This window comes from Schistocerca americana, chromosome 9 (genome assembly GCF_021461395.2).
Source record: "Schistocerca americana isolate TAMUIC-IGC-003095 chromosome 9, iqSchAmer2.1, whole genome shotgun sequence".
NCBI classification, from domain to species: domain Eukaryota; kingdom Metazoa; phylum Arthropoda; class Insecta; order Orthoptera; family Acrididae; genus Schistocerca; species Schistocerca americana.
In genome coordinates this window covers 50,003,937-50,030,683 of record NC_060127.1, presented here as the reverse complement: position 1 = coordinate 50,030,683, position 26,747 = coordinate 50,003,937, and the positions used below count along the sequence as shown (strand labels likewise).

Here is a 26,747-nt window from a genome sequence, read left to right as displayed (position 1 = left end):
CAAGCAGACTAGCTAGTGTACCAGCCGACAGTTGACCTGCAGCATGGATCTGATCCAGGTCTGGCTCCTGTCTGTCTAGTAAGCTGGCATGCTTTGTACAATGGGGAGAGATTCATATGCAGTTCTTCTGATACTTTCAAGTTTAATTGTAAATAGCACAGGTTTCACCTCCACTAAAGACGTTATCTATTTTTGGTGGGACAGCCTGACTGGTTCCGACAGGGATGACCTGATTCTGATGACTTATTGCTGTCTCAATATTTGTTATGGGGAGAGCACATGCAAAGTACACTGCTGCAGGGCAGTCTAAGTGCTCACATGCTCATTGCATTACTAGTAGCATTCACACATTAGAATACTAGTTATGTGAATGAAATTTTATGTAGTATTGCAGAGTGCGCGCTGTGTTTAAACTTCTTGGCAAATGAAAGATGTGAGCTGGGCTGTGTCTCTAACCTGAAACCTTTGCCTTTTGTGGAGAAATGCTATCAGCTGAGTTACCCAGACAACTCACGACACACCCTTAAAGCTACACTTTTCCTCTCTTCTACTTTCCAAACTTCATAGAAATTCTCCCATATGCTTGTATCTTGTGGAATTAATACTATTGGGATTAAACTAAGTTTTTCAACAGCACACCCTTCACTGTCAAGCAAAAATTCGTTCCAGAAACACTTCATTAGGTTGGGGGCAAATGATTTCTCCACAACACCCTTTCTTCCAGTACTAATACAGCAAGGCATGCAAGAGAACTCCAGTGAGGTTTGGAAAGTAGCAGAAAGGTACTGTCTGAAGTAAAGCTGGCAGGGCTGATCATAAATGAAACCTGAATAAGAATAACTGAGTCAGTAAGAGCATTTACCCATGAAAGGCAAATGTGACAGGTTTTAGTTTCAGCTAGCATGCAGTTTTCATCCACCAGAAAATGTGTCTCCTCCGCTCGTGTAATTATCTTTGCCTCAATCTAAGGTAACCCAGTGTCCCCACACACTCACCCAACTGTTTACCTTTCACCCAACCTCTCACCCCGTCCCAATTCGTGTCCAACAGAAACAGGTAGCTATTCTTAAAGAATAAGCAGAATAAGTAGTTACCCATATCTCATTTGAACTGGGAAAACTGCACAATTGGTTCCAAAAGCTTTGGAAAAATAGAGTTTCTGTATATGTAGGTATACCATTTAAGAGACTAGCCTAGAAAATACTGTTTATGAAATACATTGCTCCAAAATGGGAACAGCCTTTAGACCTACAGAATACATTTACAATAAACCATGCATCTCAAAATACACAGAACTACGACACTAAATCATCAAATGAGAGTATTTTACAGGGCTGAACACACACTGCTGTATCCAATGCTGATTTCAGTTGTTCTGATGATGGCCACCGATGGATGATAGCCTCTCTGCTAAGAAGATCCACCAAGTACTGGCTCACGAAACACACATCATGGTGGCTGTGGAGCGGTTCAGAGTGCAGATTTTAGTGAAACGGATTTAAAATATGTTCTGACAATTGCCAATAATGGCCGACTACGGTTAACCAATAATTTTTCTGTAATTCCATGGAAGAAAAGTTCAAGTGCATAATTAAAAAAAATTATTCTCTTACCACCATACTGTGAAGGGTACACACCATGGGCAAGATAGTTCCCAGGAATGGAGAATCTCATGTCGCAGAACTTTGAACCGCTCCATAGCCATCACGATGTGTGTGTCGTGAGCCTGTGCTCGGTGGATCTTCTTAACAGGGAGAGCCACTGTTTCACTTTCTGGAGGCCTCACCCGTGCCGAGTTTCAGGGCTCCGCATAGCCCCAGATGTCTCTCACGCTGTAGTACTTGAGTCTGGCGGTCAGAATACTTCAGGAAGGAGGTGACCAGGTGCAGCTTGGTGAACATTCCTCTGCACCTGGTCACCTCCTTCCTGACATATTCATCTACTAGTGCCTGCCATTTGCTCCGACCCTGGGACACTGTCCACATCCTGGCGCAGAACACTGTCACTGTGACACGAGTGTCAGCAAGATAAATATAACATGTTCATCTCCAGTAATTTGCTGATTTATCTGCAGGAGAGACAAGTCACAGCAGGACAGCCACACGTCATTGTTTAGTATCACGTATTTCCGGGAGGTCTTGTGCTTGACCGGGGCAAGCAGGGTGTGTGCCTCTGGGGCTCCCCCGGGTCAGCACACCAGCACCATGTTGTCGAACTTTCCCGCATCCCGCTGTTGGCAGATAACTGGAAGAGTAGCCAACGCCTCAGACAGCGAAGAAAGGACAAAGCCAGCATGTTCTCTTCATACCGGTTTTCCTCCCCTGTGGAGAATGCTCCATTATTGTATTCCATGGCAGCAGACCTGCAACAAGCAAGATAAAAAAGATGGTAATAGTTTCAGGGTACTAAATGTCACTGGTACCAGCACCCTTGTGATCAGCAAAAAATTTTTCACATTAATTAGAACAGTATACAATATATGATGTTGCCATTTCTGAATGTAGACTCTCTGCCTTCCAATGCACAAGGTTTACCAATTACCTAACAAACAAGAATTTCAGCTGAGCAGCCAGCAACATATGAGGTTCATCATTCAAATGAAACCTGGTCAGCGTGTCTACCTTTGCCTTACAAGAAGTTGGCACCACATAACTGTGGGTATGGTGGTGCCATCTATTTGTAGAGAGACTGACATGCACACCATTTGATGTTGCATAGTGCCAGTGTGGTTTCACACTAGAGAGAAGGTGGTCACAAAAGTTATCGTCCACTACCGAACATGCAGGTGAGTGAGCAAGGACAATGAGGAGTGATTCGATTTTTGGTGGCGGAAGGAGTTGGAGGCCCTGAAATGTATTGATGGATGAAGGCTGTCTACAGTGAGTACAGTCAGACAATTCAAGTGTCGAGGAATGGCACAAATGATTCCTTGAGGAGCGCAAGTAACCGGAAGATGATGCTTGTCCTGGACAGGCTCATTGTGTTATCAAACCAGAAATGGTTGTGGAAGTGAATGCTTTAGTCTTGGGCGACCGTAGAATCACTTGACGAGATCCATCAAGTTATTGGGTGTTAGCGTGGGCACCGTCCATACCATACAGCATCAATACTTGAACTTTCAAAAAATTTGTGTGCTGTGGGTTCCCACTAACTGACTGCCAAACTTCGCATCTGCAACATTATCTTAAGGAGGAATACGGCTTTTTGCTGTGTATTGACGCAGGTGACTAAACATGGTGTCACCAGTTTGAAGCAGAAAGCAATTGTCGGAGCAAGCAGTGGAAACATTCAACTTCACCACCTCCAAAGAAGTCAAAGGCGATGCACACCAGCTCTGGTAAGATCATGATGTCCTTTTGACCACAAGGGTCCACTGCTTGTAGAGTTCCTGGAATGAGGAACCACTATCAATACCCAGCCTTGTCAAGCCACTTTACAGAACCTTAACCGAGCCATCAATTCGAAATGCCGAGGCATGTTGTCCAATGGCGTTATCCTCCTCCATGGCCCAAACACGGCCAATGTGGTGGAGATGGCACTGCAGCAGTATCGTTGGGGAAACTGCTGGAACATCCACTGTACAGCCCTGACATTTCACCATGTGACTCATGTGTTTGGACCCCTAAAACAAGCTATTCACAGACATCTATTCACAACGGACTACGAAGTGTGAGACTGGTCCAGGCCTGGATCCGACAGCCTACTCGCTGCTTCCAAGGATTGAATCGACCGGCTAGTGTCTCAATGGAATAAATGTGCCAACAGTTTTGACAGCTATTTTTGAGTATGTGTACTGTGTATAACTACATTTTAGAGTTAATAAAATCATTAACGTTACTTTACACTAGGAACCAGGTTTCATTTGAATGCCCCTTATACATACCTCTTTCTTCAAAGGAGGTGAACCAATAGCTTCTTGAACGTGGGCTACCCCGCAAGGCTACAATCTAGTGCCCAGCACCATAAAAATTTTAAATTATAAAAAAATCATGTGACTTAGGACCCCTTATAATTTTGTTAAGACAGATGCTTATTCAGTTGAATTTCCCAGTACAGAGATTATATAAATTAAGTCAACATTCACCTCCCCAAGCTTATGTTGCTAACAAATTCCTAGTGGCACCCAGATAAATGCTGGCTGGCACTTCAGTTAGCAAAACCAGAATACTTTTAAAAGAACGGTTAACAGAATTTTGTCTGTTTCATGTTTATTGTTGCATGTTCAAACTGCCATCATAGTGTGCCGACATCGCTCAAAGGCCACGAATACAGTCAGTGTCAGAACTTTTGGGATGATTGTGAGTGATTCCATGGTAAACTGACTTTATTGATACATTGTTTCACCATCATTAGGACACACAGAAGACATCAAACACTGTTTTCCTAATACTAAGGTCATTAAGAACATACATGTTAGTTATGATCACAAATAGTGGAAGAATTGTCAAAACTGAAGTTTTTAAAAAAAAAAAAAGTTTTGAGCATTTATGCTACAAGGAAACAATGTTTTGGCATCACTCATAATTGAAAGTGAGGGTTTGAGACTAAGTTGCGAAGACGATATAAGTAGCTTCATTAGTATGCAGTGTTGGTGTGAACAAATTAGCCAAAAAAATTAAATACTTAAAACTTTTGTTTTAGAGCTCATTATTTGCTAAAGCACTGTATTTAAATGGAATACAAGTAAAATTTGTTTGGTTGATACATTCCTAGAATTATCTAGAAAACACCTAAGAAACATGTTTTCTTCTAATTGCAACATACTTTTTTTTAATTTACTAGATGCTTCACGTGGAAATAAATTACTGGTGAAGAAGTATTCAAAACGGATAACTTCTTGAACAGGATGATCACGGGTAAGCAACCAATTATTCTTATTGCCTGTTTGAGCAGGAACACTTTTCCTACTGATCAGTTGCCCCAGAGCATTATTTCCATATTGTACAACTGAACGTAAATATGCATGGAATATCAACTTACTGATTTGTCCCTCACGATTTGCACTGGTTCAAAGGGCAAGTTGATTTCTCACCAATATGGACACCTAAAAATTTTGAAATTTCCACCCTAGTCTATTACCTCACCAAGTACTTATTGGTGTATAACTAGATGTGCAGAGCTGAGTATGTTCTGGCTTTTTGAAATTGAGAGTGAGACCAGTAACAGACAATTGCTTAATAATACTTTGAAGAACATTATTGACCATTTCTTCTGTTTTGTGTGTGTTTGGGATTGATTACAATGCCAGCGCCCTGCACAAAAAGAACTAATTTTGCTTGTTGGCTGTCTGACAGTCATTTACATGCTAACTGTTTCAGCTGCCTCTACCACTGTCATTTTATGCAACCTGCAATATTATATCTGACCTTCATGAACCATACACAAGATTTTCCCATTCTCTCCCTCACTATGTGCCAACAATTAGTCTTAAGAAAAAAAATGAGCGAGACCTTTTTCTAGGAAATTTACTGCTGTTAAATTTTGTACTGGCATATGGTTTTGGTGGAGGCCACAGTGAGTTATTCAAGAAAACTGTACAAGAGTGGCCTTTAAATGCACTTTCACCCCATACTCCTCTCATCAGCCAGGATATCCAGTATGTTGTTCATGGCACTCCTACCACTGAACGAACATTTTCAAATACACAAACTATTCACAATATCTGACCTATTTTTGTCTCTCGTTGATTGAGCAATTATGCCACCATAATAGTAAGCTACTCCATCAACATAATTAATATAAACGTACCTGTAAGGGTAACGAATGATAAACCTTATAAATATTACGCTACAATTAATTACGTTGACAACCACAGCAGTTTTTTAGTCAGAAGGTCTGACAAACACAGTGATGCAATTGTTCATTTCATGCTGTCAACATTAATATAATTGTTAGGTAACATTTACACGAACATGAACTGCGCAGTTTGTACGTGCTTTACTAGTCAATGAAGACCAAAAGACATTTAATGTGGAAAATAATTTGCTCACTCACAAAAATTTGTACTGTGTGTGTGTGTGTGTGTGTGTAATATACCAGGTGGTTTATGAACGAACCCAGCAGAAATAATTTTCCGATCACTGTGATTGTGTGTTTCAGTTAAAAGAATGAATGAGAACTGTGCGCCAGTGTGCACAAACTTGATACTTAAACTAAAGCAAAGAACAAACAATATTATGATAGAATCCACCATTCAAAAGAGTTCTGATTACGAAATAAAGGTGTTTTTATTTGATGAATATGTACACAGAGGAAGATCAAAGACATTAAGACTGTCAATGACAAAGTCCATATATTCTAAAACAAAGTAGAGGACCAAATGTCAGATTTAAGATGGACAAGTACCTGACAGTGCATGTCAATTGCCTGAAAGTTCTTTTAGTTACAGGATGGTCACATCGTATCTGGTAGTGGGAATTACTGTACTACCATCCGAGATTACTTTGGTCCACAGTGGCACTTCATCCAGATCTATAACTTATAAAATTCCAGTCATCCCCAGTATTATATAACATGGGGAAAATATGGCTTTATAACATGGAGAGTAAGTAATTTCATTTTAGTAGGCCTGAAGAATAAATTTGAAAACACCTAAGTGTATGCAGAGGAACATCAAAAATTAAGCTGTCTGTGCTCAGAGCTGTAGAATTCTGCTGGAGAACACTACTTAACACTAGTGCGAAATTGCGAAACAGGCACTACAATGGCACATTGAAAAAATAGACATCTCAAAGGATAATTGTACAATTAGCTCATCATGAATGAAGAATAACGAAACACCAAGTACTGAATTTAGTTGGTGGTATCAGAAATATATTTTGAACCAAGATAAATATGATAAATATTAAAGCAAAAATTGGTGTGTTGGAGAGAGACCAAACATAGCTGCTACGGTTAACCAGAGAGCAAGTTACAACAGTAAAAGTCACATTAAGAAGTTTTAACTCAGTTTTGAGTTTCATGGAGAGAAATGAACAGGTTATTACACAGGGGATGAAAGGCCTCCGTCAGCACACCATACACAACAAGCATTGCACTGACAGGAAACTACAGAGCTACTTTTTGGATAACCATAGCCAACACCGATCTTTAGTGAGCTTAAATGGGAATATGATTTGCTAATTAAAACACTGGTAGATGCACAGAAAAGTATTTTGAAACCACAATCTTTTGACCAAGTAGTGGAGTTTCTATGATTCATAAAAGATTATATTGAACATAAGTGAATCCCGATTGCACTTACAGCAGACAATGGTTATCAGTAGCTAAAAGTAATCTCTCTTGATGTCTTCACTGCAAGAAGTATCTTAAATTACATATTAAACATTCCTCTTGCAGACAGCACCATGTTTGACACAAAATTTGGCCACTTCCTGTAGAAGTTAATGCAAGGGAACAGTTATAAACATTGCTCCAGAGAAAGAGATATTGTCAATAGATGCTAAAACATTATGTAAAGCTGAGCAACAATCAATTATTGTGTAAAAAGGTAAACCAAAGTCAGTGTGAAAACATGTTTGTTCTATTGTTGACATGATTACGAGATGTGTCAAGCAAGACCTGTTACAAGGATGCCCAAGGGTTGTTTTCGAAAGTGTGTAGCGTTAAATGAAAGTGCTTGGACACTAATAAGGGACAATGTATGCTTCTCTGCAGCACCAAAAGATGAAGGTCTTATCGTGTTATGCAGTGGGAATGAACCCACTGATGTTATTCACAGGACAGGTAAATTGAAATTTCTGGGTAAATGTAGGTGATTTGGTGCTCAAATATTGATAGAGTCAGAGCATATTATTATAACAAACAAATATGCTAATGGATATAGAGTTGTATTGTTTAAAAAAGAAAAAGAATTTGACAGAACTTTGAATTTACCTGTTAAGCATATAATTCGACAGATTAAATTCAGCACGCCACAAATTATACAAATTGAGAATGAAATTTTGTATTGGCAAATAACTGCTTTTTACTGAGTTTTCATTAAGTAGTATAATCATCAGGAGTTACACGGAGTCAATATAGTGATTATAATTCTAAGTTCTGTGCATTTAACAATATAAATGTTGAGATTGTTTTTGGTTCATGTTTACAACAGCCGGTGATAAATGTTGTGAGAAGATGTGTGTGTCAGAAACAAGTTAGTGAACCATCATCCTAGTAGAGAGCTGATCAGATACCCACCTGCTCGAAGAGCTTTAGGAAAAAAAGAAATTTCAGAGCACTAGAAATAGTGGTAATGTGAGAGATGAATGAAGCCTTGTACCAACAAGGCACCTGAAAGACAAGAGAGAATATAGGCGTTAATGCTAGTGCCAAGGACATATAAAATATGAACCTAAAAGTTGAAGTGTAAGAGAATGGAATATTTCAGTTGCATTGTAATTCTATTAAGTGTGTAGTCAAAAAGACACTGTCGTGCAACCTTGAAAAGAAGAGAGATCATAATGTGTTTACAATAAAGAGTTGCTTAGTGCAAATGTATAGATTAAGGAAAAGAAACCATATTGTGTCTATAATAATAGTTGATTTGAGCAAAATTATACACACTATGATTGTATGTGTATGATAACACTGTAATACAGGTATATGTTGCCCTACGTAAATGAAAGGTTACATTGTGTTTTTGGTAAAGAAGTTGCTTCGTGGAAAATCATGCATCGTAAAGGAAATTCTTAACAAGATAGAGAGTTAGTACCACTGTATGCAGGATTTAATTACGATGACAGAAGATGAGTAATGCATAGTGAGAAAATATTCTGTGTAACTGATGTAGAAAAAGATGTAAGATTAATGGTGCATATATAAAACAGAAGTGTTTGAAGGTTGAAAACAGTTGAGAAAACAGAAAATGTCCAGTAAAATTATAAGTGTAAATGAAGAAAAACCATTTACTTGTAAAATAAGAAAATTGTAAATACAGTAATGAATTTACGAGGCACATACTAAGACATGTGGCAGAGAATCTTAGCAGTATCTGAGAACAAAGACTTCAAAATTTCTGCCTCAGGGACAGGGGTGTAGTGTACGAGATATTAAGAACTTACGAATGAGTAGCCAAAGTAGTAATACTGCACTGTGTGTGTGTGTGTGTGGGCGCGTGTGTGTGTGTGTGTGTGTGTGTGTGTGTGGGCGCGTGTGTGTGTGTGTGTGTGTGTGTGTGTGTGTGTGTGTGTGTGTGGGCGCGCGTGTGTGTGTGTGTGTGTGTGTGTGTGTGTGTGTGTGGGTGTGTGTGTGGGCGCGCGCGTGTGTGTGTGTGTGTGTGTGTGTGTGTGTGTGTGTGTGTGTGTGTGTGTGTGCGCGCGCGCGCGAGTGTATACCCGTCCTTTTTTCCCCCTAAGGTAAGTCTTTCCGCTCCCAGGATTGGAATGACTCCTTACCCTCTCCCTTAAAACCCACATCCTTTCGTCTTTCCCTCTCCTTCCCTCTTTCCTGATGAGGCAACAGTTTGTTGCGAAAGCTTGAATTTTGTGTGTATGTTTGTGTTTGTTTGTGTGTCTGTCGACCTGCCAGCACTTTCATTTGGTAAGTCACATCATCTTTGTTTTTAGATATATATTTCCTACGTGGAATGTTTCCCTCTATTATACACAATAGGTAACCTGCACAGGAATATGTAAAATAATTATTTATGCAAGCACTCTGTTACAATTATATTTTAATTCTGTGTATTTACTTTCTTGATTACAATAATGGAAGTGGTTTCACCAGAAATGAGTAATCTTTCTCTCTGAACACTGACCAATGGTATAGGTTGTTGCTACAAGATGCAGGTTAGCATCTCACTTCGGTAGATGCGAAATGTTGCCAGCTTCATCATCAGGAATTGTCATAAATTTAAGAACAGACATTCATCAGGGTGTATGTGTGGGCAAGGGAAAAAATTCCCAGATTTTTCCCAGTTAAAAATGAATAATCTCCCAGACGAACACACACTTTTTCCGTGTTAAATGGCAGTATACTTTGAACTGAAGCTATAAATCCTTTGAACGGCTGGTTTTATGCACCGGTGTAGATTTTCTTGGCACTTTAGAAAATGAAACTTGGGGGAGGGGAAACACGTTTTGGAAAGATCTCTGATGTGTAGTAACATGTATGCTGCTTATTTTCGTATTATAGAAATATAAATGTGAATTCTACCAAACACTGCATGTTACTTTCCGAAGCATTGAAACTGCAATTATGATGTGCTTTTGTAAGCCAGTCACAGCTCGTGTCACATGATCTTGTCATGACGCTGATGACAGCAGATATTCAGAGCATAGGACACATGATTTAGTCAGCCAATAGCAACATCACTTAAGTAGCACGAATACACAAACAGGGAAAGTTAATGGTTTAAATTAATATACACAGTGTTTCTACAAGAAAAGCAAACCTTCACATATAATATTGGTCTTAAGATTTGTGGGGATGTAGACCCACTGGCTCACCCCCAATAATATTGCTACCCTACCACAGCAAGAGAACTATCTTTGCCAGATCAGTTCTTTGTAGTACACGCTCTATGCTACACACATTGCATAGTAAGTGACGGGAGTGCAAGTTAGTATTTACTGTTGTAATTACCACACCCGCAAGAGAAGTTAAGCTTTCACTTAAAATGTTTGTCTCTTTTGTACGTGTTACTCTTTAAGATACATCACACGACTGTATCAGTAAAATGTTTAAGAATGACATGAATGTCTGATCATATGGGCTCTAAATTCTTCTAAATGGATCATCCTCAAAGAGTATTTTTAAATGAAGTCAAACACACTGATCTAAGAAATCCATTGTACATCATTACATGTAATTCATCTTGCTGAAAAAGAAATTAACTTTGAAAGCACTTTTCAAACCACCATTTACAATATTTTCCTGCAACCTGTTACAAATAGGTTCGTTTCAGTAGTTGCCAGAGAGTGCCAAGTAACAAGCATCACCGCACTTTTACAGCTACGATTACGTAGGAGGCCCGTATGTTCATACATGTAGGACATTTAAAGATCTTAAACAAGACATCAGAGGATACACCAAGAGTATCTGAATTTCGTGAACCATATTACAATGCATAATTCAGCTTATAGTGCACATTCGCATGTCCAGATTTCTAATGAAGTAGGCCTTGACCTGACAAACTTTTCAGTGTAAATTTTCTTGGAGTACCAGTACTGTATTATCTCATGTTTGGTTCTTATTGTGGCATAATGTCATGTGCCAGACGATGAAAATGTGCACTTTAAATGCAGTGAACAGTTGAAGCTACCCAGTAGCGTAGAATTAAACACTTCTTTTCAAATAAATTGACTGCCTCAGCAGAAAGATCAATAAAAGCCAAATCTCCTTAGCAAACTGACAAAAATAACTTCATTGTTCTGCAAGAATGCTGGACTGTCAAAGGCAGGAATAAAGTAAGATCTGAAACTAACAACATTTTAGCCCTCCACAATTATGTGAATGTATTTTAATTCACTTGATAGCTCCCGGGCACAAATCTATTTTGTTTTCATTTGACATGAAAACAGTAAACTATGAGTAAACAGCAAAATCACTAATCAACATGTCATGTGGAGACTACACACCTCCCCCACTACAACTCAGACTGCTCTGCATATCTGCCCCGGATCTACGATATTTCCAATCACCCCCCCCCCCCCTTCCCAACTGTGAGATAGGATGCAAAAATTTGAAAATCTAATTAAAAAATGTTCATTTTGTAGCACACATATTTCATAACAGTCTTTAAGACATGATATTGGGTCTTCAGCATGCCACAGTGCAGTGCCACTCCTTCACACAGCATTCTTCTATCTCACGTCAGTATCTCACTTTGTGAAATTCAAACATGTGTATTTTGCAATGGATGTCGTCAAACTATATTCACGACTGTGTGAATTAAAATGTCCTGTGGTGCCTCTCCCACTCACAGTCAGCCTGTCCCTCTTACAAAAAAATAAATACTAACAGTACCAAAGACTGGTATGCTTTCTCAATCTGATTACCTCTATTTTGTCACCGTCTGACAGATTAAACAAAATAGGCCTGTCTAATATTGCAGCAATTTAACACACCCCCAATAAACGAGACTGTTTTACCACAAATGGTCGTGAGAATGTAATTCATGAAGTGCCAGTATCAGATGCCTATTAGGACTACTAATAAAAAGCTTTATGTTAGGAAATAGTTTCACATTTAATTCGTATGCTCCAGCTTCTCAAGTGTGAGATTGAAACGCAGTAGTACGAAATTTTTGTAAATTTGGAACGATCATTCTTCTATAATTTGTGTGATGTCCCCGTTTCTTCTCCTTCCAACAAACAATCTTGACATTACTAATTTTGTAACTTCCTGCCTGTGTTAATACTCATTCTCTGGTTAGCTTCACCAACCCTGCCACAATCACCAGTTTAGTTATCCCACATTTATTCTCCTGTTAGGTGTTATTACGTGTCTGTACAAAACTTTTTCCGTGCTACTCCCAGAATTTAACGTAAGCGACTACTAGACAGGGGCTGTACACTAGTAAGTGTAGCGATCTGGCCAAAACTATTCTGACAAAATTGCACTTTCTTGTATACACTGAGAAGATAATATGTAATCTTTCTTAACTGTTATTCCAGTCTTATTTATTTGCACTCTGGCAGTCAATCTCTGGATGTTGCTTGTAATTATAAGATATCTGATCATTCGCAAACCCAGTCAACCACATAAACAGCGATTGGAATTCACCCGTTTGACTTTATTCGGCTAAGCACTTATAGCCCTGTCCCCTTTTGTCTGCAGCATCCCAGTTTGAAAAAATGCACTACATCTACATGGAGTCTCTGTAAATCACAGTTATCAGGTGTACCAATATGAATAGAGCGTTAATATACAGATGTGTTGACAGTGAACATTTGCTGTTAACGAGCCTTAATTTTTTGTTTGGTTGGTATGACATCTGTCAAAGATATTTAGTATACATCAAGTCATGGAACAAACATACATTTTCACTGTGCTAACAATGTCGAATTTTGTACCAGGAAGTGATTTGCAGAAAGCATTAATTTTTTTGTTTGGATTTGAAACAAAGTGCTGCAGAGTCGCATCGAATGCTTGTCGAGGCATATGGTGATCATGCTCTATCAGAAGCAACATGCAAAAGATAGTTTCAACGGTTCAGAAGTAATGATTTTGATGTTAGAAATGAACATGGAAGACCACCAAAAAAGTTCGAAGACACCAAATTGCAAGCAATATTGGATGAAGATGATACTTTGAGTCAGAAGCAAATGGCAGCAATGCTAAATTTTGCACAACAAACAATTTCTGACCATTTGAAAGCTATGGGAAAGATCCAAAAGTGTGGAAAATGGGTGCCACATGAATTGAATGAAAGACAGATGGAAAACCGAAAAACCATTTGTCAAATTTTGCTTCAAAGACATGAAAGAAAATCAATTTTGCATCGAATTGTTACTGGCAATGAAAAATGGATTTATTTTAAGAATCCTAAATGGGAAAAATCATGGGTTAATCCGGGACAACCTTCAACATCGACTGCAAAAGATTGATTCGGCAAGAAGGCAATGCTCTGTTTGGTGGGATCAGAAAGGTGTGGTGTATCACAAGCTTCTAAAACCCGGTCAGTCTGAATACTAATCGCTACAGACAACAAATGATCAATTTGAACCATGCATTGATCGAAGAAAGACCAGAATGGGCCAGAAGACATGGCAAAGTAATTTTTTTTTACACGACAATGCACCTGCACACAAAGCAAAACTGGTTCAGGATACAATCAAAACACTTGGCTGGGAGCTCCTACCCCACCCGCCGTATTCACCGGACTTTGCCCCTTTCCGATTACCACTTGTTTTCATCAACAGGACATGCATTGGCTGAGGAACACCAATTCTTACGAAGAAGTCGAAAATTGGGTGTCTGGTTTGCTCCAAAAGACTAACATTTCTATTGGCATGGTGTCCACAAATTGCCAGAAAGGTGGTCAAAATGTATAGAAAGCAATGGTCAGTACTTTGAATACAATGTTTTTACTTTTCAATTCAAAATTGATGTTTCATGTAAAAAAAAACAAAAAACCTCATACCGGTACATGTGGTAAGCACCTGGCAGTGTGGTCAGCAAACCACCTTCACAATGATTCTCTATTACTTCACTCTGTAACAGCGTGCAGAAAAAAACTAACACCTGTATCTTTCACGTGATCTCGTAATTTCCCCGATTTTATTACAATGATTGTTTCTCCCTACGTCGGTCACTGACAACAACAGTTTCACATTCCGAGAAGAAAGTTGGTGATTTAAATTGTGAGAGACGATTCTGCTCAAACGAAAAAACCTTGTTTTAGTAATGCCCACCTAAAATCCTGAAACATGCCCCTAAAACACTCTTCCTTTCTCATTGTACTCCATTAATCCTATCTGGTAAGGATCTCTCAGTACACCACAGTACAGAAGAGGATGGACAAGCATAGTGTAGGCAGTCCCTTTAATAGATCTGTTTCATCTTATAAATGTTCTGCCAATAAAATGCAGTCTTTAGCATGCCTTCACACAACATTTTCTGTGTGTTCTTTGGAATTTAAGTGGTTTGTCATTGTAATTTCTAGGTGTTTACTTCATTTTTCGGCCTTTAGATTTGATTGATTTATCATGCAACCCAAGTTCAATGGTTTCATTTTAACACCCATGGATGACATCTCACTTTCATTATTTATGGTCAATTGCCAATTTTCGTGTAATTCACCACATGCAATTCAGAACCTTTGAGTCTTCCCACCACTTTAAGCCTAAAATATGAAAAACAAAGTTGGCAATAATAAATTCTTGGGATTGCAGCTTGATGAATTCAATTTGGAGCAGCACACCACAGAACTGCTGAAGCACAAACAAACCCCTATTTGCAATGTGTGTTGTCAGAGTAAATATAAAAATGAAAAAGCTAACATACAATGCTTACTTTCATTCCGTAATGTCATATGGGATTATTTTTTTTTGGGGTAATTCACCAAGCCAAGATAAAGTTTCCCATATACAAAAATTTGTAGTAAGAGTTATTCGTGCTATGAACTCGAGGCCTGTTTAGGGAACTAGGGATATCAACCACTGCTTACCAATATATCTATTCCTTTATGAAATTTGTCATTAGAGATATATCTATTTTAAACCAACAGCTCAGATCATGGAATCAATACTGGACATTATTCAAGAACACTCATTTTCAATAACTTGCCAGCAGCTATAAAGAGTTTAAATATAAAAACGTTCAGTTTAAGGGGAGACTAAATTAGGATTTATTGGTGACCAGCTCCTCCCACTCCATTGACAATTTTTTTAGTAGAAGTGGTTGTGCGTGTGTAATAATATAAAATAAAGTGAACAATTTTACAATCTTTCTTCTGTAAAAATTCGGTGCAGTGATTTGATCATTATACGTACATGTTGTAAAATGATTCTTCTAGTCATTGTTATATATATATATATATGAAATTATGTTTAAATAATTTCATAAATTTATACCACATCTATGACAATCATTCCATTGGGAACTGTGAAAGTTACATTAGCATAATGTTTTCATTGTTCATATTTATTGTATATTCTGTTTTTTTTTCTGGCGAGTTCTACATCTTGGAGGATCTCCTCACTATGGATCAATTGGAACAGAAAATACATCAAATCTAACGTAAAACTTAAAATTTATGGCTAACTGAAGTTACAGTAACGATCTGATGGTACAACATTTTGAGTAAACCAACAGCATAGGAGATATTGTTACACTTTGAGCAAAACTGGCCATCTTTACTTTCCGAGAACATATTTGAAATTATTTGAAATTAAGTTACAAAATAATTGACATTAGAAGTTCGAACACTGAAAACTAACTATTTTGATCTAATGCTAGGGTGATTCTGAACTTTGGCAAAGCAATTTTATCACTGTATATTTTCTGCATCAGACAGTGTGTGTAATGCAGCCAGTAATTAAGATTTTGAATAATTTAGAATCATAAAACACTAATTTCAAGATGGATGCTACACTTGTAAATAGGGGACTTCAGGTGACTAATAATAATCTTACATATACTTTTGTGAATTGCTAAACTTTTTCCACAAACCAAACAGTGAAGTCTGTCGAGTCCATGCAGAATAGAAAAATCTAAGTTAACCAAATTTCAAAGCGTTAAGCAGCTTTGGAGGTCACATCATATTCTTACATCAGTTTATTAATGGCCACCACTCTACAAAATCACTAGTCTGGGATCAGAAAGCACTCTAGCTAACACCTCCGCATCAGCGGAAGTGAAAGTTTTTGCCCAGGAAGTAAATGTTAGACATCTACGCCACTCAAAGTCTGCGACTGCGAAGCACACAGTTAACATCACAGTGTCAGTTCATGCGAAATATCTGTATTTAGCTAGCCTGATGCTCACATTTCAGTGCTGGCATAGTCAGCAACTGGCTATTAATTGAGCAACATCGCAACATCTCTTGAGCGGCACTAATGAACACACTATTATATCGGTTGTGGTGAACGTCTGCGCCCAGATACTGTAGAAGTGCCTTGTCGCAATTCCAGTTCACATTAAAGTTTGCACCTTTTTAATACAATTACAGTACAACCCCATATTTATGTTCCCTGAATTAACATTTTCAAATTTATGGCATTTTTATTGCACCCATAAAATTTCCCATGTCTGCAAAGGAAATTAGCATCTGATTTTGCATTAATGTATTTATAATTTTCCTGTGATTTATGCTTTATGAAAAAATGTTCTTTGAGAAAAAACTGAATAATTTATGTAAAACTACACTGGCATTGTGTTGGCCATCAAGTAGAGTTCACAAACTTTCCATGGCTAAGTTCCTTGAAAGCAGGGCCCTCTACACAGCATATCTAAACAGTAAATATTTAGCAGTTCATGCCACACATCCTGCCACTGCCAAATTCTGCTCAGCATGGTGATTGATGGGAGTAACAAAGTCCACTCTAATAAAGGTATCATGACCAATCACAACCATTTCCAAACTGTCAACCACACATGAGCAGCTTTGTGATTGTTGTGATCATCTGGACACCTTCGTTGAACCATTTTTGCATGTTTCGTTGTTTGGCCACTTTTAGTGCTAGATGACACCTTTACTCACTTTACATTACTCGAAGACTAATGTTTTGCTTTAAACAACACAAGCTATGTATTTTCCATGCTTAGGAAGATGTGTTTTGAGAATTTACTCTTATTGTGAAGTTCAATATTTATGAAAGCATTTGTGATACTTCACAAACAATGTGAGTGATAGTCTGCACGTGTGCTATTTTCTGCTCAACTGAGGATGCACAATACCTGATAACATGAAGAAGGTTATTACAGTGCAAGAGATGCAGAACAACACAAGCAAACACCACTTGGAATACTTACGTAAATATTTGCAGTTGAGAAGAATAAAGTCTCGAAAAGCATCATACTAAGCAACAGTGACCAGTTCCCATCACATCAGCACTTTATTTGATGATAAAAGTTTATTAGATAATAAAGTCCCTGGTGTATTTTGATGGCTTTTTGTGTGTTTGAAATTACACATACAGTGCGAAAACGCAAGGGGGGAGGTCCCATATGTAACTTTTGCTGCTTAGAATGTTATTTTACACATTTTACATTTTTCTGCATTTCACATCATTTTTTAAAATCCGATGAAGAGTGTAGAAGTTGGGATTCACTGTATAACATTTATTTGAAAATGTGTGCGTTGATGGCACACACAAAAACTGTCATATCTGCATCATCTACGTCACACGTCAGGCTAGTTAATAAACAACCTTTCAAAGTGATGATGTTCGGTAATTGAGAGATTCAGCAAGCTCTGTAACTTTGGTTGATAATTGGCAATTTCTCTTCCATGTGTGTTTGGAAAAGCAAGAGATGGATTTCTGGTGTTCTGTTTCGACTGAATTGTTAAACTTGAACACGTGATCAACTGTATTATATGAGAGATACCAATCTCTAAAATTCATCTCTTGTTCAGCCTACATCATTTGGTACTATTATGCATAGCATCAGTTTCCATAATATGTCCTCAGTACATCACAATCTGAGACCTCAAGATACTTCAAACCGAGAGCATTAAAAGCAACGCATTAGGGTACAGTGAGCTGAACGGAATGGACAGTGTCTTTAAAGGATATTAGATGAACAACAACGTGACAGAAGGGGAACTGAATATGGTCAAATTAAATCAGGTAATGCCACAGGGATCAGATTAAGAAACGAGCCATGGAGCAGTAGATGAGTTTTGCTATTTGGGCAATAAAGTAATTGCTAATGACCTAAGTAGAAAAGATACAAAATGTAGACTGGCAATGCCAAGGGAAGTGTTTCTGAAGAGCAATTTGTCAACACAATATAGATTTAAGTATTAGGAAGCTCTTTCTGAGTGTGTCTGAAGTATAGGCTTGTATGAATGCGAAATGTGGACAATGAACAGCCGAGACAAGAAGAGAATAGAACCTTCGGAAATGTGGTGCTACAGAAGAATGCCGAAGGTTATGAGGAGGTACTGAAGAACTGGGAAGAAAGGGTATTTGTGGCATAACTTTAGCAAATGAAATGGTTGGCTGAAAGGACACTGTTCAAGATATCAAAGGACTGCCAATTTACCACCACCACGTGAATTGGCTCTAAGCTCTTCTGTTACATCTACCTCTATCTACATCTACATGGAGAGACTGCAAATCCCATTTAAGTGCCTGGCAGAGGGTTCCTCAAACCACATTCACAATTCTGTTATTCCAATCTTTTCTAGCATGCAGAAAGAATGAACACCTATACCTTTCCATATGAACTCTAATTTCCCTTATTTTATCATGGTGATTATTCCTCCCTATGTATGTCAACAAAATATTTTCGCATCTGGAGGAGAAAGTAGGTGATTGACAAAGGGGCAGAAAGGGTGAATGGTAAAGAAGAGGGGATGAAAGGACTGGCAAGATTTAGGCAATTGTGAGAGTTATTAAGACGTCCCTCTCAATAACTGCAACAGGTTTCCTTCCTGGCCATAATTTACATCAATTTCTTCAACTCAGATTTTTTTTAATCAGTAACTATTTCTTTTCACTCAAATTTTCTATTTCTTTATTTTCTGAACTATATTTTTTTACTCACACCTCCCCCCCTCCCAATCACATACAATGAACTTAGATTTTCACTCTTAATAACTTGTGCACAATGCTTTGTCAGTAATCTGTCTTGCGTACTACCCTGTCTTCCACCTTTAAGCTCAAGTTTTCTAATCTTGTCCAATGCAATCCCCAATAATCAGTATGTCCTTTTCTTCCCATCTGGTAAGTCTCCCCGACACCCCAGCTCAGGGCAACTTTTCCAAACTAACCACCACTCACCAGTCCTCTTCCTTCACCCTTGTTCCTTACACCTCAATTATTCTGCCCGGAGGAGCCGCTGGCTCTGAAAGCTCACGAACTTTTAACACCTTTATATGCATATTCTCACGTCATTACGTGGTAAGTAGATTTTTTACCTATCCACTTACATTATATTTTGAAAAATTGATTATTTCAATTTCCTTATACCTTTTAGATGGCTTGGTGGCAACAGTCATAATACATCTAAATGAAAATTAAACGATTTGGCTGTATATGCTGTTTATTCTATTGTACAACAATGATTTCAGCCTTTGGCCATTTTCAAGTACCACAATGTTAAGTTTGGTCAAATTTCTGTAAATTAATAGTCATAATTCTGGGCTTTATATTGATCAGGAGATAAAAAGAGACTGATCACCTAGGGGTCACATTGGATAGAACACTTGTCTTTCAAACATCTCCAAAATGTTGCTGCAAAAAATAAGAACTCGCAACAACATAATTCATAAACTATGTGGAACAACTCAGGGCTCTCCAGTCCCAACTCTGCGATGCTCAGCTCTATGGTTGGAGTACTCTAAATACCACAATGCAGCTTATCACTGGCACATTAAAATCTACTCCCATACACTGGCTACCAGTGCGAAGTCTCCCTCCCTGCCAGATCTCCGACGTAAAGATGTTCCCTTAGGAGAATTTAACAAAATAATGGACAATCCAGAACTACCGATACATTCTGACATCAGCAATACAAACGCTAATCGCCTGTGTTCAAGAAAACCACCAAGAGATGGCATGCACTTGAACAGCAACTACCATTGAGTGGCAGAAGAGACTCAACGGCAAATGCTGCCCAACAATGCCTCCTGCGAAGAAGATGCCACAACCTGGTTTCAACCTCCCTCGCAGACAATAGTCCACAGTAAACAGAATCCAAACCAACCATGGAAATTGTGCAGCCTCCCACTTCAGGTGGAACATAACTTCAATGCCTGAGTGTGACTGGTGCTACACAACAGACGATCCAGCAAATCACCGAATGTAGGACAAGAAAATATAATGGCAGTGCTAGTGACTTTGGTTTCACGACTCCACGAACTATGGACTACATTCGTAATCTAGACATACAAGTGTAAATTTCAACCATGATAGATGTCTCATATCTAGCCATACACTAAATAAATAAAATCTGTAAATTCAGTCATCAAAATGCATTACCAAGTTTTATACATCATGACAATGACTTTATGAAAGACTGATCATGCTTAACATTGTAGTAGGCCTTCTTGAATTCATGATTGCCCATAATTTTACACAATTACACTATACAGTCAAATGATGGAACTTTTAATTAAACAACTGTACAACATTTTTAAACAATCTATTGAAATATTAAGATCTGTGGATAGGAGTTATCCTGTGCCATATTTTAATGCCCCAATTCAACAAGACATTGTTGCTGAAAGACTAATATGCCACTCAAGCCCATATACAAGCATGATGATAAAACTCAGCTCAGTAACACTCAATTCTATTTCATTAACAGTTTTCTCTAGAATTTTAGAAAAATTAATGCATGCTACAATTACTGGACACCTCAAGAGGAGCAGAGTTACCAGCAAGAGCCAATTTAGTTTTCAAAAGGGCTCTGCAAGAAAGCCAAACTAGTTGGAATGAAGGGCATTGTAGGCAATTGGATACATCATCTCCTGGCGAGAAAAACGGGATCTACAATAACTCAAGTGGGGTATGGCACACCTCTGCTCAATCTAAATGGACTCCCCAGTTCCTGTCAAGGCTCAGTTTTAAAGCCACAGTCGTTTATAGATCTACCACTATGTGCAAGTCCGCCCTGTAAATTTACTTTATTTACCGGTAAGACCACAATCTTCACAAGTGGATGATCAGATGACAGTTTTGAGGAGTGCATAAACAACGAAATGGTTAATTGGTTCAATGCAAATTAATTCAACAGACCAGTTTTATCCACTAAAACCAAAAATGATATAAATGTGACTTGGAAATCAACTGATAGAAAGACAATGTGTCAAATCTTTGGACTGCATACTGGAAGTAAAATTAACTGTCTCGTATCCCCACAACCCTAAAAAGATTGAGCTCATCTACATGTGCTATCAGAATTATCTCTTCGTTTTGAGACAACAGTATTTGTCCACGTACTTCATGGCTATTATCACCCACGTTTTATGGAATTATCTGCTGGGTAAATTTGGCTTTGGCAACTAAAATTTTTTTACCCCAAAATAAGCCTGTAAGACTATTCCGTAACCTTCTCACCAAGGGACAAATCATGACCACTGCAGCCCAAAATGTGTTCAGTAATTAGGAAATCCATGGTCTATATGACCATAATATAAACCATGACAACTCTGACAAGAGGGAAATCTGCAGTATCAACTTACGAACCTGATGGTGGTGCAGAACACTGATAAATGGCATGGAAACAAAATTACTGACTGCCTCTCACAACAGAAATTGCCCTAAATGAAGCTAAATTAAAGAAATATCTGTTAGATATATCTACTCACTAAAAGATTAATGTATAGAAAGGTTACTTATTTAGAAAGAACTAATTGACTACCTATGACATTCAACCATAACAGATAGTTCACATTGTACTTACATATAGTTCTCTCTTATAAATGTGTAATACATTTATTTTGTCATCTACTCCGAACACTTATCTCGTACGGCTATCTGTTTGTATTTAAGAATCAGAGGTAAATAATGTAAGTCATTAATGTATCTTTGTATCTGACTTGACCTACAAGTCACATGATGTATTCACAACTTGGGTTTAATATAACATGAAATAAAGTAATATGTCAGACTGTAGATGTGTTATCTTTTGTGGCAAGCTGCTGCAAGACCCACAGTAAACTAGTCAAAGTTATCTAGAGTGACTATTTCTGGCTTAACTCTCCATCTATATATTTTTATTTTATCAACTAGACGTCACATGTTTTTGTACTTGTTGCAAAATATGACATCATTAGGGCATTGATAACAATATCGAAAAGTTACATAACTGGTTTTTGTAAAATTAAATGGTTTCAGCTTCTGGTTGCAGCTACTGTAATGTGTTGAATAAACCAGTTCAAGTCTCCATTAGTTTTCAGTACTGACTCCCTTTACATAAGATTATAGTTACACTGTAATGAATTAATCCCTTTTAACTATTAATGCGAGTAAATCAGCCACAGTTTCAATTTGTTGTTAGTTTGTGCAACAAACAGTCTGTAATGATTTCTTCTGCAAGTTAACGTACTGTTTAATTCATTCCACATCCCCACAATGTCCTTCATGATTAGGATTTACAGAATACAACACATGAATGAGAAGACTGATTACTCTCTGCTTTAAAACTGAAATAGGCATCAGTGAATTATCTTACAATGTAGTAGTGTATCAAGAGTACTTACAAACAATCTGAGAAAGGAACTCCGCATAGATTGTAAACTGGTATTCTGCAAAAACGATCTTGTATGGCTCTTGGTAGGCTATGTCCTATTCCAGTGTGGACTTGTGGAATACAGCTTGTTAGCCACACTACTGTTCTCGTTAATACTTAAGTCCCAGTATCATCTGCTGGGAGTTCTGGTTCACACGGGAGTAACCTAAACACGACATTTATATCATACATTAACTATGAAATTGGGAAGCCAAAAGCAATTTTAACTAGCACAATGTAACTGGTTTTGTTTGAACTTCTTGTAAAACTGGAGTTCTGTGTCCAAATTTATTTATTACAATGAGTTTCACTGAAAGGAAGAAGACCAGAGAATTAAAAACTCTGCAGTATCACTTCAGCATAAATTATTCTGCATAGTCAAACACGTAATTGCACATTCCCGGTAACAGCTGATATTTTTGCTGTACATGTCTTGAAGCTAATTTCATCTGATTCGGAAGTTTGTATGCTTGTAATAACTTAGAAAACAGAGATAAAGCAACGTTCTTTTCCTAATATGTCTGTCTTGCAAGCGCTCCCCTTTCCATTGACAGTATATTGTCAAGACATACCACTTTTTCCCATGCAAAGAAACAACGCTTTCATATACGAAAGATGGTCTACAAAAATAAAACATAAAATTTTGTAACAGCAATGTTTTTTTGAAATAACTACAGACAATCGCATTTTGTAATGGCGTCACTTTTTAGATACACCATTACTTATCTCTAGTTCCCTAGTAACTCAACTGAAGATGGTACACACTTCTTGTCTAGAGCACTGTTTAAGGGCATGTAGCAACGACAAAATTTAAGAACTACCCAAGTAAGCACACAAAGTGCCGCATCAGGAATTGGTTACAACGTAAGAGTGACTTTAAGCCGTTACTTACAGTTATTGACACCCATGGCTTCAATACTGGTTTACATATTACTCTTAAGTCAATTTATGCTTCAGCCATACGCTGCGTAGTACAAAGTACATATAAACTTTGCCACACGCAACAACTCCCACGATAAACGAGCCACGCAGACCTTTACACGATAAAGAAATACGTGTCCTCCATTTCACAAAACTACGTGCAAACATGACGTCATTTTGACGTCACCAACTGCTATCGACTTTCGTTACATTCGATGCTGGATGCTTGGGAATGAATTTTGGATTCCGTAATTTTTGTGTGGGAGTATTTCGTTTCAAGGCAACGGCACATTGAAGATTTATAAAAACAAACCATTCTTTGTCCGATTTGTGATAATTACACTTCACGTAATGACGACTGGCGGTTAAGCCCTTCGTGCGATCTACGATACAACACACGCTCTCTCTCCGTTTGTGTGATTATCATGGTCAATACCCTATAAATTAAGCATGATATACGAACAAAAACATTTGCAAAAGAATTGAAAAGTAACAGTCTTTTTTCCAAACAAATTCTTCCACATTAGCAGACGATGTATTATACATTCTGGCACTGGTATAAGAGAATACCTGCTCTTGCTTTGTTCGTCATTTCAGTTTTTTCAAGCCCCAAAGGAGTAAGTTTGTTTTTCTCGTAATGCATTGTAATTTTTCGTACAAATCAGAACATAATTCAATCAATCAGGACAGTTTCCCCTTCGGGTAGCTGAAGTGTGTACTTTCCCCAACACCGTATATAATTACGTAAATAACTAGTATCAAATTTGCAGGTTCTTACTTGCCACGAAAGAAACGGAAACAATAGTTTCCTAAATTACAATGAATATATAATCTGCTGCTTTAATTCGTGAGCAAGAATGGCTACCGGAATCACGATACTTCGTTTTTACATTCTTTTTACGGTTTCGGATGAGTGCTCTGACAGTACTACATTTTTTACTCTGCTGTACAAAGCACGTACGATTTTATTAAAAATTACCTTGTGTACTCTAATGGTCCTCAAATGATTACATAGATCCATTAAAAAGAAGTCAGTACACAGATAAAAACGAATAACGTGAGGAAATATGACTTACCCACTTGCGCGTAACTAATAAACCCGTCTCAATTTTTTAGTACTAATGAGGCATACGAAATGACTGCGTAGTTGCAGATAATTTCTAAAGAGAATATAACCCTCTCATCCACACATTTCTTTCATGTTTGGAAATAACTGTATATTGAAAAAGCATAACCATTCACATTATCTCAAGGCAATAAACTGCTAATACAAGAAGAATCAACACAACGATTGCACCAATTTCCTGTCGAAATCTTCGGCTACTACACTTACCACGGTCACACCCCACCTTAATATCAAGATGGATGACTGTTCTAGACCAACTGCGCCAGCGCTGCCAACGTTTCAGCGTTACTGGCTCGCAAAATTGCAGCGAAGTTCATTTTGTCGAGGGATCGTACAGAGCTACAATATAAACGCCGTTTTGTGTGTCTGTAATGAACTTTTTGTTGCAAGTGGCGTATCCAGACAGCTTCCAGTGGAAACAAACAGTTTATTTTTAATATTTCGCGTAATTAGTGATCGAATTTAAAAATTTAACATGTTATAATCTACTCATTAAGGGTAAGTTAAGTTTAACACGATTAGATAATTATCACAATTGGAAAGTAAGCATTTGTCTTGAAGCTCATGGCGCTCCAATATTACAACTACGTTCATCTTTTACTCGAAAATGATGACACTTAGCGGCGACTTCCAACAAACTTCACACATAACTTCAAATCTTTACGAAACTTTTCCTCGCTAACAGTCCCCATAAAATGTTGCAAGGAAAAAAAGTTTATCGCTCACTACATTTTCGCCTTTCATGTGGTCGAACTTCAGCATCTGTCATGACGTTTTAATTTGTTACTTCTTCACTACTCATCAAACGAACACAAAGGTACTACGAAAAAATAAACACTAAAATAACTTAAAAGTTTTCTCAGTTTCGGAAGAAGGTTAGCTATAAAACTGAAAACAGATGATGCAGAAGGAAGGTTCAAAATTCAGGGACTAGTAATACCTAATGCAAGATTAAGACAAGTTGCTGACAGTGTTGAAGAAGAATGCAAGAATCTATCATCAAAGGAGTATTAAGTAATTGTAGGAGGTGCTAATGATGTGTGTCACAATGAAACAGTTGCAGCAACAAAAGCACTGAAAGAGTCACTGGGTAAGCTAACATATACCAATGTAATAGTGGCCAAAATACCTCAACGTTATGATCTAATAGAACAATCATGTGTGAACAACGTAATTAAAAATGCAAATAACCTCTATGATTCAGTATGCAAACATTTCAAGAACGTACCAGTGATTGACATGAATGATATTTCAGACTGCTGCCACACCACAATTGTGCCCCTTAGCAAAACTTGTCACTGTAACAGAGCTTACCGTACAAGCCATGGTCAGCATCTAAATGGCTTTGGAAAGTCACTTCTAAGCAAAAACAAAAAACAAAAAATCTTTGGGATTGTAAGAGAAAAATTAAGCTCTACTAATAAAACAATTTATAGTCCTCAGTTCAAAGGTATGGTACAGGGAAACTCGCAGTAGTGACCAAATCTAACACAAGTTGGATTTGGTCACAACAGTTTCCAAAGGACAGTAAAGATAATGCAACAGAAAAAGCTACAAGTATTCCTCCCAGTAACAAAAACGATTTAATATTATTTCATGTTAACTGAGTTACAGTACTTGGCAGACAAAATTAACTATAGCGTACTGTGTATTAATGAGCATTGGTTGCATGACTCAGAAATAGATTTGTGTGTACCTTATGGCTACATATTAGCCACAAAATGTTGTAGAACAAATATTGCACATGGTGACGTTGCAATCTACATCAAAGAAAACTTAAATCTGCAGCATTCAGTGATAGACCTACACAAACATTGCATTGAAGGTGTATTTGAAGTAGCAGCCACAGTATTGCATACCCAAAAAGTTT

At 37.8% G+C, this 26,747-nt stretch overlaps 1 long non-coding RNA gene across 4 annotated transcripts; it reads right to left on the bottom strand.

Annotated features, from left to right (window-relative positions):
• Positions 1 to 89: 89 nt before the first annotated feature.
• Positions 90 to 25,155, bottom strand: LOC124550883. Of its 4 annotated transcripts, XR_006967740.1 has the most exons (4): positions 25,085 to 25,116; positions 24,828 to 24,964; positions 22,802 to 22,996; positions 90 to 2,362 (listed from the first exon to the last, which is right to left on the bottom strand). It is a non-coding gene; the product is annotated as an uncharacterized LOC124550883 (long non-coding RNA). The 4 variants fall into 4 exon arrangements; XR_006967742.1 differs by lacking the exon at positions 24,828 to 24,964 and having other exon boundaries at positions 25,085 to 25,155; XR_006967739.1 differs by lacking the exon at positions 25,085 to 25,116 and having other exon boundaries at positions 24,828 to 25,078.
• Between the last annotated feature and the right edge of the window lie 1,592 nt (positions 25,156 to 26,747).